The sequence below is a fragment of the Eublepharis macularius genome, chromosome 7, assembly GCF_028583425.1.
Source record: "Eublepharis macularius isolate TG4126 chromosome 7, MPM_Emac_v1.0, whole genome shotgun sequence".
In the NCBI taxonomy this organism is placed as follows: Eukaryota; Metazoa; Chordata; class Lepidosauria; order Squamata; family Eublepharidae; genus Eublepharis; species Eublepharis macularius.
The window spans coordinates 70,138,140-70,154,463 of NC_072796.1; the positions used below are offsets into that span (position 1 = coordinate 70,138,140).

General features: G+C 43.0%; 1 non-coding gene across 1 annotated transcript; it reads left to right on the plus strand.

Moving 5' to 3' along the window:
* Positions 1 to 2,847: 2,847 nt before the first annotated feature.
* LOC129334127 (U1 spliceosomal RNA) lies at positions 2,848 to 3,018 on the plus strand. The gene has a single exon (XR_008597474.1). It is a non-coding gene; the product is annotated as a U1 spliceosomal RNA (small nuclear RNA).
* The last annotated feature ends 13,306 nt before the right edge of the window (positions 3,019 to 16,324 follow it).

Consider the following 16,324-nt stretch of genomic DNA (forward strand, 5'->3'; position numbering starts at 1 on the left):
TCTCTCCACATCCCCCACCTACCGGCAGCAACTTCCTCCTTTCCCTCTACTTGGCTTATCAGAAGCCAGCTGCTCAGTCTGTCAGAGAAAGGTTGTCCTCAGTGGAGCCTTCCCCCTGCCTGGCCAGACATTCATGGGCCACACTTCAATCTCACCCCACTGCCTGAAGTTACATTGAGGGGAGGGAAGGGGTCAGGGAAGCTGGACAGGGTGCCACTTGACACCTGTTCATCCTGGCAGCAGAGCCCACCCCATCCATCCCAGCCCTGAACCAGGAAAAAATTGCAAGGATGTGTGAGAAGGTGTCCTGATGGGGAGTTGGGGGCGGCGGCAGCTAATGTCAATGTCAGGGGAGCAAGCAAACAGACAGCAGTTTCTTGTTTTTCAACACTTATTTTATTAAACTGGAAAAGGTGCAGAGGTTCTCTGGAAGTATTTCCTGCCAATGTGGCCGAGCTGTGGGCTGCCTTGGTAAACTGCTCCCTGGGTTGGACCTGAATGGCACTTGTGGAGGCTTATGGGGGGGGGGGGCTCAGACAGCCATGCCCCTTGGTCTCCAAGACGAGCGGCGATCTGCCAGCAAGGGAAACAGACATGTGTTGCAGGTAATCCAGGCCAGTACGTGGCCAAAGCCAAGTCCAATCTGCAACGTCTGGGAAGGTGTCCATTGGTTAAGAGCTGTGGTGGCAGCTCCACAGGTGCAGCTCACAACCACATGATGCATGACCCTCTGGCAAGGCAGCACTCTGCCTTGGGATGATCTTATCGGACCCTCCAGCAACAGGGTGTTATGAACACCCAGTCAAACCAACCACTGGCTGCACTTCCTCCTCTGCCAAGAGGGGCCCCAGCTGAGGAAGTCTGAACAGAGCTCCCACGTGAGTAGTGGCCCACCAGTTGGCGGTGTCAAAAGTAGTTTTCTCTGGGACAGGCAGGGGCTGCCACCACCACCACCTCCCCCACTGAGTCTCTCCTGAAGAGGCTAGCAGTCAGACGAATTCAGGTGACGGGGCAGCTGGCACAAATCAGCGAGCTGGGTTAGCCACCACCCCATCTCCTTCTTACCTGTCAGTGCCCCCTCATTCCTTACCAAGCTGGAACGTCAGAGTCAGATAACCTGAAAGGAGACTTGAGTTGTTATTGTTAATTAGTCATACATTTTGGGCGTTGCCCTTCTTTCTTTGAGTGAGTACAAAGTTCTCCCAGTTTTCCCGCTAAGTCCCCCCAGTGCACTCAGGGCCCGCCACCGTGAGTACCCATTCTCCCATCTCGCGCACAAAGTCCCTGCGGCAGAAGGCCAACGGGCAGAGCCTTTGGCCGTGTACTCACCTACCTGAGGTTATGAGCAGCGCAGCCAGAAGTTTTGTAGGGTGCCTGGGCAGGCGATTGGGTGCAGGGAGGGGGGCTTGCCCACCCCAGAAGCACACGCAGATTGGCACCCATGGTATTTCCCATCCTATGCTCCTCTGGGCTGAGGGGGTGGGGTGCTAGGAGAGGGGCCTGAGTTTTTCCCATTCAATGGGTGCCTATGGACTACACCTCCTTTTTTTGTGGTGTAACTTTCTGCCACTGCAGGGGGTGTTCCTGGGCCTGCAGTGGCTTTAGAAGCAGACTAAGTCACAGCCCACCCCTGCCCCACCCCCTCCCGTGCTGGCACGGGAACTTGCACCGCACTTGCGCCTCCACCTGGCTGTCAAGCTTGCCCACCGGTAGTGACCCATCTGCGGTAGTGCGCCTGGGGCGGGCGCCGGCAAAGAGGGGTTTATGTCGATGTAAAAGCCAGTTCCGCCAGCATATGCCTTAGTTCACTCCCTAAGCACTTTCTACCCTGCTTCTTAGGATTGCACTGTTAATGTTTAGAGAACATCTACTTAATCTGAATTTTTTTTAAATAAGAAAGGCTTTCAACAAGTTTCATGAATAATTTTTAAAATACCAATAATATAAGTTTAAGTTTGTCTACCCAAAAGGATAGCATTTGACACGTGAACATTCTCCTATAACCATACAGGAGTCATAGCCCCTTCCCCCCTGCCTCTGGTCATCATTTTATGTCACTCTAAAGCTAATTGTTTACATAGACTGAGCAGATCAGTTGTTCATAAATAAGCCCTGTGTTTAAAAAAAGTTTTACTGTTGACTGACGTTTTGCTCACACATGTTTTTGCACAACTTAATGGGAATTACAGCAGCCTGAATAGCCCATCTTGCCTTGAAAATCCAGGAGGGGTCACCATAAGTCTTGCAACTTGAAGGCACTTAATTATTTAAATGGGAGTTGTAGTTGTTACCCACCCCCACCATCATTTAATTACCAGATCCAGTCATCAATGATGTTCAGGGAGAATTGATTTCACTTATTGTGCAGATACAAAAGGAGCCACAAGAAATGAAACTCCGTGGCCACAGCTATTATGCAGCCATGAAACTATTTGGAACGCAGCTGCTTAAGTCAGGTGGTGCCAAAGAGATTTGTAGCTTGGCTCATGAATAATCATGACAGCCAAAAACAATATATTTGCCTGTCCGAAACATAATGGAACCTCTACTTAAGAGTAGTACTTAAAGTACAATCTTAAGCAAAGTTACACTCCTCAAAGTCTATTAAAGTCAAGAAGGGAAGATCTATGGGAAGTGAGTGTTTTTAGAAGTAGTCAATTCCCAAGCTCTTTCCTATGGTTAAGTAATTATGAGCATTATGCATACAGCGACCTTAAATGTTTTACACAAACAATTTGATTTATTGTATACAGCAGTAATAGAGTTTCAGTCATTACAGTAATAATGGAGTATTGTTCAGTGTAGTAATTTTAAGCCAATATTTAAACATATTTTGAAATGTAAAGTATACTTACCTGGCAGGGGAGACACCATGATCACGAAGGTGGTTTTCCCAGGGTGAGGTTCATCCATTGTACTCTGGGTGTGCTGACCCCTGCGATTTCCGGGAAATGTAAAGTAAAAGGGATGAATAATGGAGCACAAATTTAATTCAGAAACCCTTTGGCTATATTCTCACTTGAATGAGAGAAGGATTATCCTTAATGAGAGTCTTGTGTATCTTTCTTCATATTTTGAGACGAGAATAAACTCTGTATTTCGGAAACATGAAAGCTGTCAACAGTTTGCTTAAACTGGTTATGAATGAGAGAAATAACTAGTTATCTTTGCAAGAACATACACCAGAATATGAATCTACGGAGGATGTAAATCAAAGGACTGCATCTTGTTACTTGTTATCTGGTTAAAATGACTATGAACTGAGAGAGTCTTCACGTGTAAACATTTCAAAACATGATTCATAAAAAAATAGAAATTGATTTATAAAAGAACTGTATAGTTCAACTTGCTCTTACTAGTTGAAATATTTGCTTATGAAATCATGGGCACATTTCCCTTCACAGTATTTTCAAGGATGCAAGGCAGATGTGTCCCTCTGACAAATTGAAGTAAAAAGTTTTGGAAAAACACTAGAAGATTTCTTTAGTAGAATAGTTGATAAGTTGCGAATGGGGAAGGTGCTCCCTAAGGGCCCTTTGTGATGATGGAAAGCACCCTCAAGTCATAGCTGACTTAAGGCGATCCACAGTGAGGTTTTCATGGCAAGAAACTAACAGAGGTGGTTTGCTATTGCCTGTCTCTGCAACCCTGGTCTTCGTTGGAGGTCTCTCATCCAATTACTAACCAAAACCAACCCTGCTTAACTTCTGAGATCTAATGAGATCAGACTTGCCTGGGCTATCCATACCCTTTAGGTACTGAATAATCACAAATCAGCTGCCACTGGTGCTCATATAGTTATTATAACAGTCTGATTAGCTGAGGCATTAAATGTAAGTTGGGTTAGAGGAAACTCCAACTCAGTTTACATGTAATGTGTGTCTTGACATGAATCTTTAAAACCATGGGAGGTGGAGCACAAATCAGTTCCTAAGTATGTACTGAGGCAAGAGGAAGGCTGTTGATCTTATTGCCAGTTCTACATGTCTGCCCAGGAGACACATGGAAACACACAAGTAGAAGGGAGGAATTAATGACATTTGGGAGATTATTTACACCCCAGTGCACACATGATGGAGTGACTAGAATGATGGACAGTTTCTGGGTGATACAGGATCAGTTCCCCACTCTGTCATGGAAACTTGCTGGGTGACCTTGGGCCAGTCACATTCATTCAGCATGACCTATCTCACAGGGCTTTGGGGAAGAAAAAATGGAGGAGAGGAGAATTATGTACGCCCCTTTGGGTTCCTGTTGAGGAGAAAGTACGCATACATGTGCATTCTCTCTGTGGGGGAATGGCCTACCTGAAGAGGTCAGGGAAGTTCCCACTCTGCTGGTTTTCCACAAGCTATGCAAAACTGAATTCAAAGGGGCTTTTTTCTCAAATAGGAGGGCTGTACTATAAGGAAATGATCTCAGAGAGATGCATCAGTAAAGCGATAGGGACTGTAGACTTTACTACTATGTACTGTCTGTGCTGTAAGTATGATCCTACTGGCTAGTTTCTATGTTGTTTAATATGTTAGTCTTAGAATTGCTTATGTGCTATGTCAGCATTTCTTCAACTCTGTATTGGATTTCTGCTGGCTTTAAATCTTTGCAAATATCTCTTATTACATTGTTTATTGAAATGTCTTTGAAATTGACTATACTGACTCTCACTGTGTAATCCACCTTGAGTCTCAGACAGGTGGACTATAAATGATATAAATAAATAAAAAGGCAGGATATTAACGAAGTATAAATAAAAAATAAAATACAATTTTTAAAGGTGAGTGTTAGGTCACACATTAAGTGCAAGTTGAGTTGTAGTTTCCCCCAACCCAAATTGCATTTCATGTATTGTCTCATCAATACATTAGTGTTTGTTATCTAGCTCCAACCAAGCGGCTGTATTCTGCACCTTTTGAGATTTCTGAACTGTCTTCAGGGACAATTCCACATACATTGTAGTTTAGTGCTCAAGCTGAGAAGTTAACAATATATGTGAAAAAGTGGCCAGGTCTGTGCTACCAAAAAGGAACGTAACTGACAGTTAATTGAACATTTTCCTGGACATGGCTATTACCTGAATGCCAAATAGCAATGTTGGATCCAGGGCATTCCCAGACTGCTAGCCTGCTTCTTATAGGAGAGTGTGATTATTAATAAAAATAGATATACCCCCCATATCCAGATAAGTCGGTCTGCCAAATGTTGACATCTTCACCTTGTATGGATTGAGTTTAAATTTATTCGCCCTGATCCCTTCCATTGTTGACCTCAGTCAGTCATTCACTGAGGAAAGGAAAATGATTAATCATACTAGGAGAAAAAGGACAAAATAAATTTGTGGATTCTCAGCATATTGATGACACTGAACTTTAGAACCCTGAATCTCTTAATGCAAAGGGGGTAATACTGAGTTCCCCTATCAGCAGCACCAAATGACTCCAAGGTATAAAACAGTACCCAGGATGCCATAGGCAGTCGCTAGGATGGAATGCCAGAAAGATTTAAGAGAATCAACAGGCTACTTCACACATTAAATGCTTGTTATGTATCTTCACTGTTGTTGCTGTGCTTCCAAATGAAGCATTCTCAAAAGAGGTTTTCTGTCTGGTTGCTTTCCTCTGCTTTCCCCCCATGGTTTCTAAGTTGGTAAGTTGAGCTTTCCTCTGCACAATGATTCCGGTGAAGGACTGCAATTTAGTTCCACCAGCACTTCCATCACTGCAGAGGCAGCAACGTGCCACTCTTTTTTATTTCTTTTGCACACGTGCAGTTTTGACACAGCAAGATAACATAAGATGGTGTTCCCACGGCAACAGACAGTGCCACCTTTATAGACCTGAGGCTGCATTTTTAAACAGGCCAGATTCCCCCAATAAGCAAACCAGTGTGGGCTTAAAGCAGGAGGGGGTGGGGAGGACCTGGCTCTATACCTCTCTCTTTTCCTCGTATACATACCACCTGAAGATAGTTTCAGGTGGGCATCTGTGTTCATCTGTAGTAGAAGAGCTAGATTCAGGTCCAGTAACACCTTAAATACCAACTAGATTTCTAGGGAATGAACTTTCAAGTGTCAGAGCTCCCTTCATCAGCTACGAAGAGGGGAAAAAGGAAGGAGCCTTTATAATCCAGGTGGGAGGGGTATTGTAAATTAGAGTTTCAGGAAGATAGCTATAATACATGCTGTAGTTAACTTGACAGACGCTAGGTGCAAAGTGTAGAAATTAGCATCTATAATGCAAGAAAAACTCTATGTCCCAATTCAGTTCTGAGGGATCCATTGTTCCTCATTTGCAAATAAACTCAGTTTCAGCAATCTCGCAATACAATTTTCCTTTAAAGTTTCTCTGCTAACTTTGGGAGCAAAATGAAGGGGACAAGCAGGGACTATATGCCAAATTTAACTGTAAACTCTACTGGGGAAGAAAGAAAGAAAATGTTATAATATTCTCTATAGGAATATGAAGAACAGCTGGTTACTGCCTTGTGCCCACCTTCAGTAATGAAGAATAACATACCATTCCATGTATGCTTTGTTTATTTATATCTCAGTTTTATTCAGAAAAGCATATTGCTGCTGGGTATACTGAGTGTACTCTAAATTTCCTGAATTTTATATTCAGCTCACTTTAGAGGCTGATGTATTACTGTAATTTTATTTAATTAGCCCCTTATATAGTGGTATTTATGCTAATATTGCATCAATCAAGTTCTTAGTCCTGGGCTTAGTTATTGTAGTAATATATTAGGATAATTTTATTTTTAAAAATCTTATATGCCCTTAAAATGTGTGGTTGAATTCACCAGTGTTCTTGGATAAGGGAAAAGTTCTTTTGCTTGCATGTGATGTGTGTGCGTTTGTGTATGGGCAGCTTCCATAGGTTTGGCACTTGAATCTGTGAGAGATACAGTGGGCTGCAAAAGACAGGGCAAGTAGAAAAGGTCTGTTTTGTGACTGGTTCTTTGGATCCAATCCATTAATAGTAATTACGATGCCTGCAAACTTTAATTCAAGCACCATCGCCAGCCAACCTTAACTTACTTGACTCCTGTGCTCAAATACAAAGTAAGCTTCTGTTTGGATTGCCTTGATGGATGTTGTTGAGTAGCAACAGAGCTGTTTTTTTTTTAAAAAAAAGGGCAATAGAAAACAGAGTGCAGGAACACTGCTGGGACAGTGCGACAGGCCCTGGAGTGCTCCACAGCGGGCAGATTTTTCAGCCTCCAAAGGGCCCGATTTGGTCTCAAATGGGCGAAATTGGCCTGCTGTGGAGTGCACGGCTCATAACGCCACTCCAGCTGTGCTCCTGCACTCTGCAGCAGCCTGATTGAGACTGAATTGGGCTGTTTGGACGTGGAGGGACACGCTGCTGTGCCTGGGCTTCTCACCGCAGCGATGGCCTCTGGAGGGACAGGCTGCCTCGTCTGACCTTCTCACCAGGGCAGCAGCCTTCAGAGAGACAGGCCCGCCTTGCCTGGCCTTCCCACTATGGCAGTGGCCTCCGGAGGGATAGGCCCAACTCTCCTGGTCTTCCCACCACAGCCATATGGAAGCATACACAATACATAAACACGTATACTCTACCTAAGTACATCCATTGGGACTTCATCCATTTTCAGTCTAGATTGTTCAGCAAGTATCTGCCTAATGGCATTGGACCATAAAAGATTTGTCTTCATTTGGGACTGTTCCTAAATACATGTACATCCCTCTTGGATGGTAAATGATACAAGACTTCAAGGCCACAAAAAGAACTTCCTCAATTTAAGAATCAAAATCCAAGTACTGAAGTCAAGTAGTCTACAGTTTTCACATGCTCTTTCAATCACTCATTGATTCAGCATCTTTGTTCATTCAATGGATCTCTCAAGACAAATCATGCTTGATTTGCTGTGAATTGAACGCATTGGAAATTATCAGATAGGCACATGAAACCCTGTAGTTAGACAGAATTCTATCAGGCCTTATGTATGTTCTGTGGCCGTGGTAGCAGCCTCCAAAGGCCATGTTGTCAACTACTCAGTTTTTATGCTCGTGCTCCTGCACAGACGCACCAGGATAAAAAAGTGAGTTGTTAGCAACATGGTTTGCCTTTTATATAATAGGATGTTTGTGTTGAGCAGCCACTTACTCTACAGGGCCAGGTTGTTGCGTCTTTTAGTTCTTACAGTTCCAGTTACTGGCCCCTGAACAGCTTGCCATTTTTAAAAAATGAAATTCTCACTATTATACCATTCCACTATTTTTAACATTAGGCAATATAATCTGTGTCATAGTGTAATAACACTAACGTGCTGAAACTGATTGGAAAAAATTGAAAAAAATTGAAAAATTACTGAGGTATAATTCCATTGACATTAGTAAACAGAGAATGAAGCAGGTAAATGATCATCCAAGAAGGGCTTTTTAAAAAAGTTATCTGTCTTTTTAAAATTGGAGGGGATGGTAGATGAATTGCTCTGTGTGTGTGTGGCAGGGTGTGTGTGTGTGTTGCATTAAAAAACACTGCTATTGGTGACCTAATAGTGTTTCTCCATCTGCTTATATCATGGAACCACCCCGCTATATCTTTTTCTTAGCTTGAATTAATTAGCATTATTACGTCATAATACAAGGAATGTGTTCAACTGTAGTTATAGTAATAGTGTAGTAGCACCAATTTCAATTTTAAAAAATGTAAATGTACCAACCGGTTAGAGGCTGGCAACAACACTGTGCCTTCTAACACGTTTGACCAAGCAGTGTCATTATGTCAGAAGAACACATTCAGGTTCATTTGGAAGCATCTGAACAGCTCGCTAAACAATCTGTTCCATCTTGGTGACTGGTGAGCAGGATGTGAGCTAAACTGGCAGTTACTCAAGCATCTTTACATAAAAATATTAAATATTATTGGTCATGGAAAGCTATACACATTATAATTAGGAAAAAATGTTGTAGAATTTTGTTGGTTTTATTAGCTCCTCCTGTATGGAACACATTGAGTTGTCACAAGTTCTTAAGAAGGAGAACTGAAATGATGGCTCATTGTGAATGAGCGAGAGGGTCTTCAGACTCATGTATGCCCTGCTCCAGGGCCGGTGCACCCATTGAGGCCAGGTAGGCAGTGGCCTCAGGGCGTGGGGTGCGGGAGGGAGTGCCGGAGGAGGCGCGGGGGGTGGGAGCGAACGCCACGGAGCTGCAGCCTCCTGCCCCATGCTGCTGCCACCACCAACACATGCCCCCGGCCAGGCGCAGCAGCTGCGGGCAGGCATCTGCGACGGTGCAGGGGGCCGCCCGCTTGGAGGCCATCCGCGCGCCGTCCCAGCTGCCTGCTGCAGTGATCAGGCTGGCGGCATGCACGCACCTGTGATGTCATCACACAGGCTGGTGCGCGCGTGCATGTGCAATATAGATAGGGACTATGACCTCCTGTGATTTCGATGCAATGGCCCTTTTGATACAACCCAAGACTGAGTTTGCCTTTTTTGCCACTGCATCACACTGACTGCTCATATTTAGTTTACAGTCTACTCTTACTCCAAGATCTCTTTCGTATACACTACTACTCAGAAGTGTATCCCCCATCCTGTATTTGTGCTTCACATTTTTGTGGCCCAGATGTAATACTGTGCACTTACCTATGTTGAATTGCATCCTGTTCACAACTGCCCACTTCTCCAGAGTATTCAGGTCTTGTGGAATTATAACTCTATCTTCTTGGGTGTTTGCCACTCCTTCCAACTTGGTATCATCAGCAAATTTAATGAGTAGCCCATTTACCCCTTCATCCACATCATTGATAAAAATATTGAAAAGTACCATGCCCAAAACCGAGCCCTGCGGCATCCCATTGGAACCTTCCTCCAATCTGATGAAATGCCATTGTCCACAACTCTTTGGGTGCAGTCCTTTAACCAGTTCCCTATCCACCGAACTGTCCTATAGTCCAGTTTGCAGTCTTCCAGTTTACCCATTAGAATGTAATGGGGAACATTATCAAAAGCCTTACTGAAATCCAGGTAAATCACGTCGACAGAGTTCCCATGATCCAGTAAGTTTGTCACTTGATCAAAGAAGGAAACCAGGTTGGTCTGACAAGATCTGTTGGGGACAAAACCATGTTGACTTCCCCAGATCACTAAGCGGTCCTTCAGATGCTTACAGATCGATTCTTTTAAAATCTGCTCTAATATCTTCCCAGCAACAGAAGTCAGACTGGCCTGTAGTTTCCAGGATCATCCTTCTTCCCTTTCTTAAAGATTTGCTCTTCTCCAATCTTGTGGCACATCCCCAGTCCTCCAGGAGGCCTTGAAGAGGATGGACAGAGGCTCTGCAGTCATCTTCAGAGACCCTGCTTTGAGTACCTCTGCCTTCTCAGATCAGGCGGGTAACAACCCAGGAGAGGACCTTTTTGATCCTGGCATCAAAATTCTGGAACTCCGTCCAGGGAGACTTGTCTACCCCCTTCTTGTTGCCATGTTCTTCAAGCAAGTGAAGACTTTTCTGTTTCATCTGGCATTCCCTCAGTGATCCCTCCCTTCTGCCCAATATTTTAATTGTTGTTTTTATGTTTTTGTATGCTTTAATTGTTCTAGTGATATGTTTCTTGTTCGTTTTAGTGGTTTTAAAGATGTGATTTTAATTTGTTACCTACCTTAGTGACTCTTATGAAGGCAGAAAGGTGTGGTATAAATTTTGTCAAATAAATAAAAAAAATAACTAAATGCCCTGTATCTTTCATAGGCATACAGTAAGAGGCTTACTGGATCACACTGGAATTCTCTCTAGTTCAATGTCGTATTTCCCATACTGGCCAGCCAGATGCTTTTAGGATTTCCACCAGCAGGGAATAAAGGCAATAGTACCTTCTCATAGTTGACCCCAACAATTGGTGTTCATATATATTACATTATATTATATGAGATCATCTGGAGATTTGGGCTGAGTTGTCACCAATATGCAGATCCCAGGGAGGCTGTAGAAGTTGTCACCAATATGCAGTTTGGTGTAGTGGTTAAGGGCGTGGGACTCTAATTTGGAGAGTCGGGTTTGATTACCCACTCCTTCACTTGAAGCCAGCTGGGTGACCTTCAGTCAGTCACAGCTTCCTGGAGCTCTCTCAGCCCCACCCACCTCACAGGTTGATTGTTGTTATGGGGATAATAATAACATACTTTGTAAACCGCTCTGAAGGGCAGTATATAAATAGATGATGATGATGATGATGATGATGATGATGATGATGATGATTAGATCCCAGGGAGTAAGTTCTATCTTGTGATTCCAGCAGATCCCAGGGAGGCTGTGGAAACTGTGAAGAGGTATCTGGAGGCAGTTTTGGGATGGATGAGGGCTAACAAGCTGAAACTTAACCCTGACAAAACAGAAGTGCTACTGGTGGAGGAAGGTGGTAACCTGGAATGGGAATATATCTGGTTCTGGATGGGGTTGTACTTCCCTAAAGAAGCAGGTTTGTAGCTTTGGGGTGCTGCTGGATACAGGCCTCCTGTTGGATAAACAGGAATTGGATAAAAGGTCAGGAGTGCTTTTCACCAGCTCCAGCTGGTAAACCAGCTGTGGCACTGTGTCACATGTCCTAGTAACATTCAGATTAGATTACTACAATGTGCTCTATATGAAGTTGTCCTCAAATACTGTTCAAAAACTGCAATTGGCACAGAAGTATGTGGCCAAAGAGTGGACTGGAGTGGGTCATAGGGATCATATCACTTCAGTCTTGTTCCGTCTACTCTTGCTCCCTATTTGCTTCCTGGCCCAAATCAAGGTGCTGGCACTGACTTTTAAAGTCTAATACATCTTGGGAACAGCATACCTTAAGGACTACCTTTTCCCACACGAATTTATCTGCAACTTTGATCATTTTTACAGGCTTTGCTTCAGATTTCCCCCTCATCTGAGGTTAGATGAGTGGCTACCCAAAAAAAGGCCTTCTTGGTCATGGTGCTGAAACTTTAGAAGTCCCTTCCGAGGGAGATTCACCTGTCCCCCTCTGTCATTGTCTTTCACCAGCGGGTGAAGACTTTTTTGTTTTGTTTGTCATACCCCTACTAAACTCTTCCTGGTTGTGTTTGTGTTTATAGATCTGTGTTGTTATTGTGTTTATATATGCATTTTAAATGTTAATTTAATGTTTTAATTATCTGTTGCTGCCTTTGGGACTGTATTTTGGGTGGAAAGACAGCATATCCTCCCTGAGCCTGCTGAGGTGGGGAGGGCAGAATACAAATTGAATAAAATAAATACAAATTTTTAAAAATATATCATCATCATCAACCCATGGTTTGAACAGTATTTAAAATGTAATTACATCACTTCTAATGGGTAGTTCTCAACTCAGAATTCACATGTGTTTTAATTAAGTTTAAAAGAAGATTTATTTTAAAACCATGGATACAAATTTAGTCATGTACCACTAGAGTATTATTTGCTTTGATAAAAACTGGAACTAAGGTGCTCACCTAAAATATTCACTATTCCTGATTTACAGATCAATACAGATAACCCATTCGTTGTTAGCCAGTATTTCACTACTTTGGTATATCATGGGGAAATATTAACTTGATACCCCCTCCCTTTCTGTTCATAATATTAACAGAAGTTTTCTGTTCTACTAATATATTTTAACTTCCCAGGTAGGGTAGGGGTGAGAAGGAATGAGACCAATACTGGAAAATGTGGATGGGCTTGCTAAACACAGAAGAATTAGGTGAGGGAAAGAAATGAAGGCAGAGCAGAAAATGAACTAGAAATGGAGAATATAGAAGGAAAGAGAAAGATCTGTCTGGGCAGACAAAAATAGGAGCTCGGTAGAAAGAAAAGATGGAAACTGATAGACTGCACCTACCAATAGATGGCTTGCTTGAGCTTTAATTTTCAAAACGTAAATTCCATGTAGAACAACAGATATATTTAGAAGGCAACAGGTGTCAGATCAGACAAGAGGGAGGAGAATTTGTTGTCAGAACTGGTGATAAGATTGTCTGGTGCAGCTGGAAGGAAGCAGCCCTGAGAGGCATTAGTCAGCTGTAGCTGATAGCCTTACCTTGCGCCAATGCTGGTTTGGTTGATGGGCTTAGCAGCATCTCATGATAGGCAAATGTTTGCCTCAGTCTCATTGTTTTTTTTTTTTTAAAAAGAACAACTTTGCAGCCACGGAGAGCTTACCAAAAAAAAAAAAGTGCAGTCAGAAAAACATAGCAAATAGGAGCAGAAAGTCCGAACTGCTGCTGCTTGATCTATTCTGGGTTCCAGGTGCTTCTAGTGGTTGCACTGCAGAACTGTGCTAGAAGTAAAACAAATTAAAATTCATTAACTTAATGTAGTATGTTTCCAAGTTCACAGACCCTGGGGCTAACTTGGGCCCCTGGACTTTTGTCCCCCTCATCTTCCCCCACCCTCAGCAGCCTTGCCACTTAAGCAATATGGAAAAAGTATCCATACAATTCATACACTGTCCTTATTCCCAAAAAGGTTGTTGATGGAGTAAATTTAATGCAATACTTGAAATACTTGTTTTGAGATTATGTACTGTTTGTACCGCATTTGGGAAAAATGGAAATGCATATCTAATTTTGTTTCTTGCAATTTTTGGACCTGGGGGGTGGGATTCTTTTGTTGTGGGATACAGAATACAATGGCTGCTCTGTACAGTTTAAATGATTTCTGGGGAAGAAAAGCCAAAAATAAATCCAGTTGCTCATGACTACTGTTGCTGCAGAAATGTCCATTTCTGTCTGGTGCATTTAATGGTTTTTGAAGGCTATGCTGAGGATTACACATTAGGAAAATAAATGTGAATCTGTTTCTCCACTAGTGCTACAAAGGAATGCAGAATGGAGGCTGCTTTTTAGTTACTGGAGTGCAATAAGAATAATATTGAATTTAATATGACAACTAATACTGTAGTAATTATTTCTCAGGCAGATTTCCTAATGTTATCTATAATGGTTTACTACTGAAGAGCCACTCAGGGTAACAAAATGTGTTAGACTAGTTCAGTGTTAAAAATTAGTTTTCGCATGATAATTGTTGAAGCTGGTCTCTTGCAATTTAGGTCAGTGAAAAATATGAATGCGTTCTGAAGTAACAGTTTGCAGGCCCTCAAGGTAAGATTTTTAAGGCAAGAATGCAAGAATGTTTTGCTCTGTTCATATCTTTGAGGCAAAGGAATGTTCTGTGAGAATGCTGTGATTATCTTTTTTGAAAATTTCCTTCAAGAATGCCATGTATAAAATTTTGTGCGTTTGGGCTATATATGGAGAAGGGATTCTCTAGAGTACAGAGAGTGGTACCAGAAGAACAGATGATCTTTCCTATCAACAGTGACAACTACCCATAGTGGGAACAAGAGGATTTACAATGGGGATTTGCAGTGGGGACAAGAACACTTTCAATATGAGAAAAAGCCTGAATTTATGAGAAAGAGAAAGAAATCAAATTGAAGCAGCCGAATGGCTATGTCGATATATAGCCCCCAAATAGTTATGCCTGGATGGAATTTTGAGGAAACCAGGGGGTGTGTTTTCACCTCTCTACTGAGATAATGTGGACTCCTTTTTGGAGAGGTGGAAAAAATAGATTATAAATAGTTCAACCTGTCAGACTTGTGGCTAGATAACGTCCTTACTCCAGACTACCTCCTGCAATTAGACAACAGTCCATTGTTTCCAAAAGGCTTTTACTGAAGAATTAGTTCATTATAGTCCACGAGCCTGAATACAAAATTCAGGATGGTACATATGTCTTGTTACCAATGACAAGCAAAGCATGAGGTACAGAGTAACAGATCACAGCAGGCCAAACCTCCCCCCACAGTTCCCAAAACAACCCCTTTGAAGTCGGAAGAGCGAGAAGCTTCCAAGGCTGGTTCTTGGTGGAACGTCGGTAGCCAAAACAATCCTTTTCTGCGAGATAGCTGCCTGGGAACCTTGGCACCTGGAAGAGAGCACTTACACACTGAAAGGATTAAAATGGAGTCAGTTAAGCAAAAGCATACAAGAAAGCAGTCTGGACCTGACATTCTGCCCCCTCTAAGATGCTCCCCCCCCAGGTTTCTGTGGGTAGCGGGAGTGGAACGCTTTAACTAGTCTAGGGGCATGAACATGTACAGAGTTCACCCATTCATCAAACCCAGAGTCAAAGTCCTTCCACCTAATGAGATAAAATAACTGATTTCTGTGTAATTTAGAGTCCAGTATTTGTTGTACTTCATAGTGGGTTTGATCATCGATGAGAGTGGGGATTGGCGGTGCACGGGTGTGCCATTGATTAGCAGGAGGGGCTTTTTTCAACAAACTTACATGGAAGGTATCATGTACATGACGAAGATTCTTTGGCAGATGTAGAGCAACAGTCACTTTGTTGATTACTTTGCGAACAGGAAACGGACCTAAAAATTTCAACGCTAGCTTGCGGCTGGTTTGGGTTGTTTTCAAATTCTTCGTGGAAAGGTAGACCAGATCACCCGGTTGTAATTCCCATTCTGCCGCGCGGTGGCGGTCAGCGTATTTTTTGTAATCCTGTTTGGCTTTGATGAGATGTTTCTTAATCTGCGTCCATTGTTGGGCTGCTTCCCCCCACCATTTGGTGACGTCGTTGGAGGCTGTAGTAGGGGGGGGAAGCGCTTCGAATGGGAAGGGCTTGAAGTGGAAGCCATAGACGATTTTGAAGGGAGTTTCTCCCGTAGAGGCGTGCACGCTGTTATTATATGAGAATTCTGCCAAGGGGAGCAAATCAAACCAATTGTCCTGTCGGAAATTAATATAACAGCGCAGGAATTGTTCTAATATCTGATTTGTTTTTTCTGACTGTCCGTCTGTTTCTGGGTGGTGGCTTGAACTCAGGCCTTGTTCAATACCCAATAGTTGCAAAAGCTCCCGCCAGAAGTTGGCAACGAACTGTCCGCCGCGATCCGAGATCACCTTGGATGGAAAAGAATGTATTTTTACAATGTTTTTTAGAAAGATGTCGGCAAGCTTTCTAGCCGAAGGAATAGTAGTACAGGGTATAAAGTGGGCTTGCTTGGAGAATAAATCGACCACGACTAAGATACAATTGTGTCCCTTGGAGGGGGGCAAGTCTGTAATAAAGTCCATGGAAATTATTTCCCATGGTCGGCTTGGCGTTTCTAGGGGTTGTAGGAGTCCCGGAGGTTTTCCTTTTCGGGATTTGGCGCTGAGGCAGATGGGGCAAGACGCTACATATTGTGAAATGTCCTTGCGCATGCTCGGCCACCAAAATTGGCGCTGTACCAAATGAAGTGTTTTTAAGTACCCATAATGTCCCGCTGTGGGAGCATCGTGACAGCGTTGTAACACTTCTTTCCTT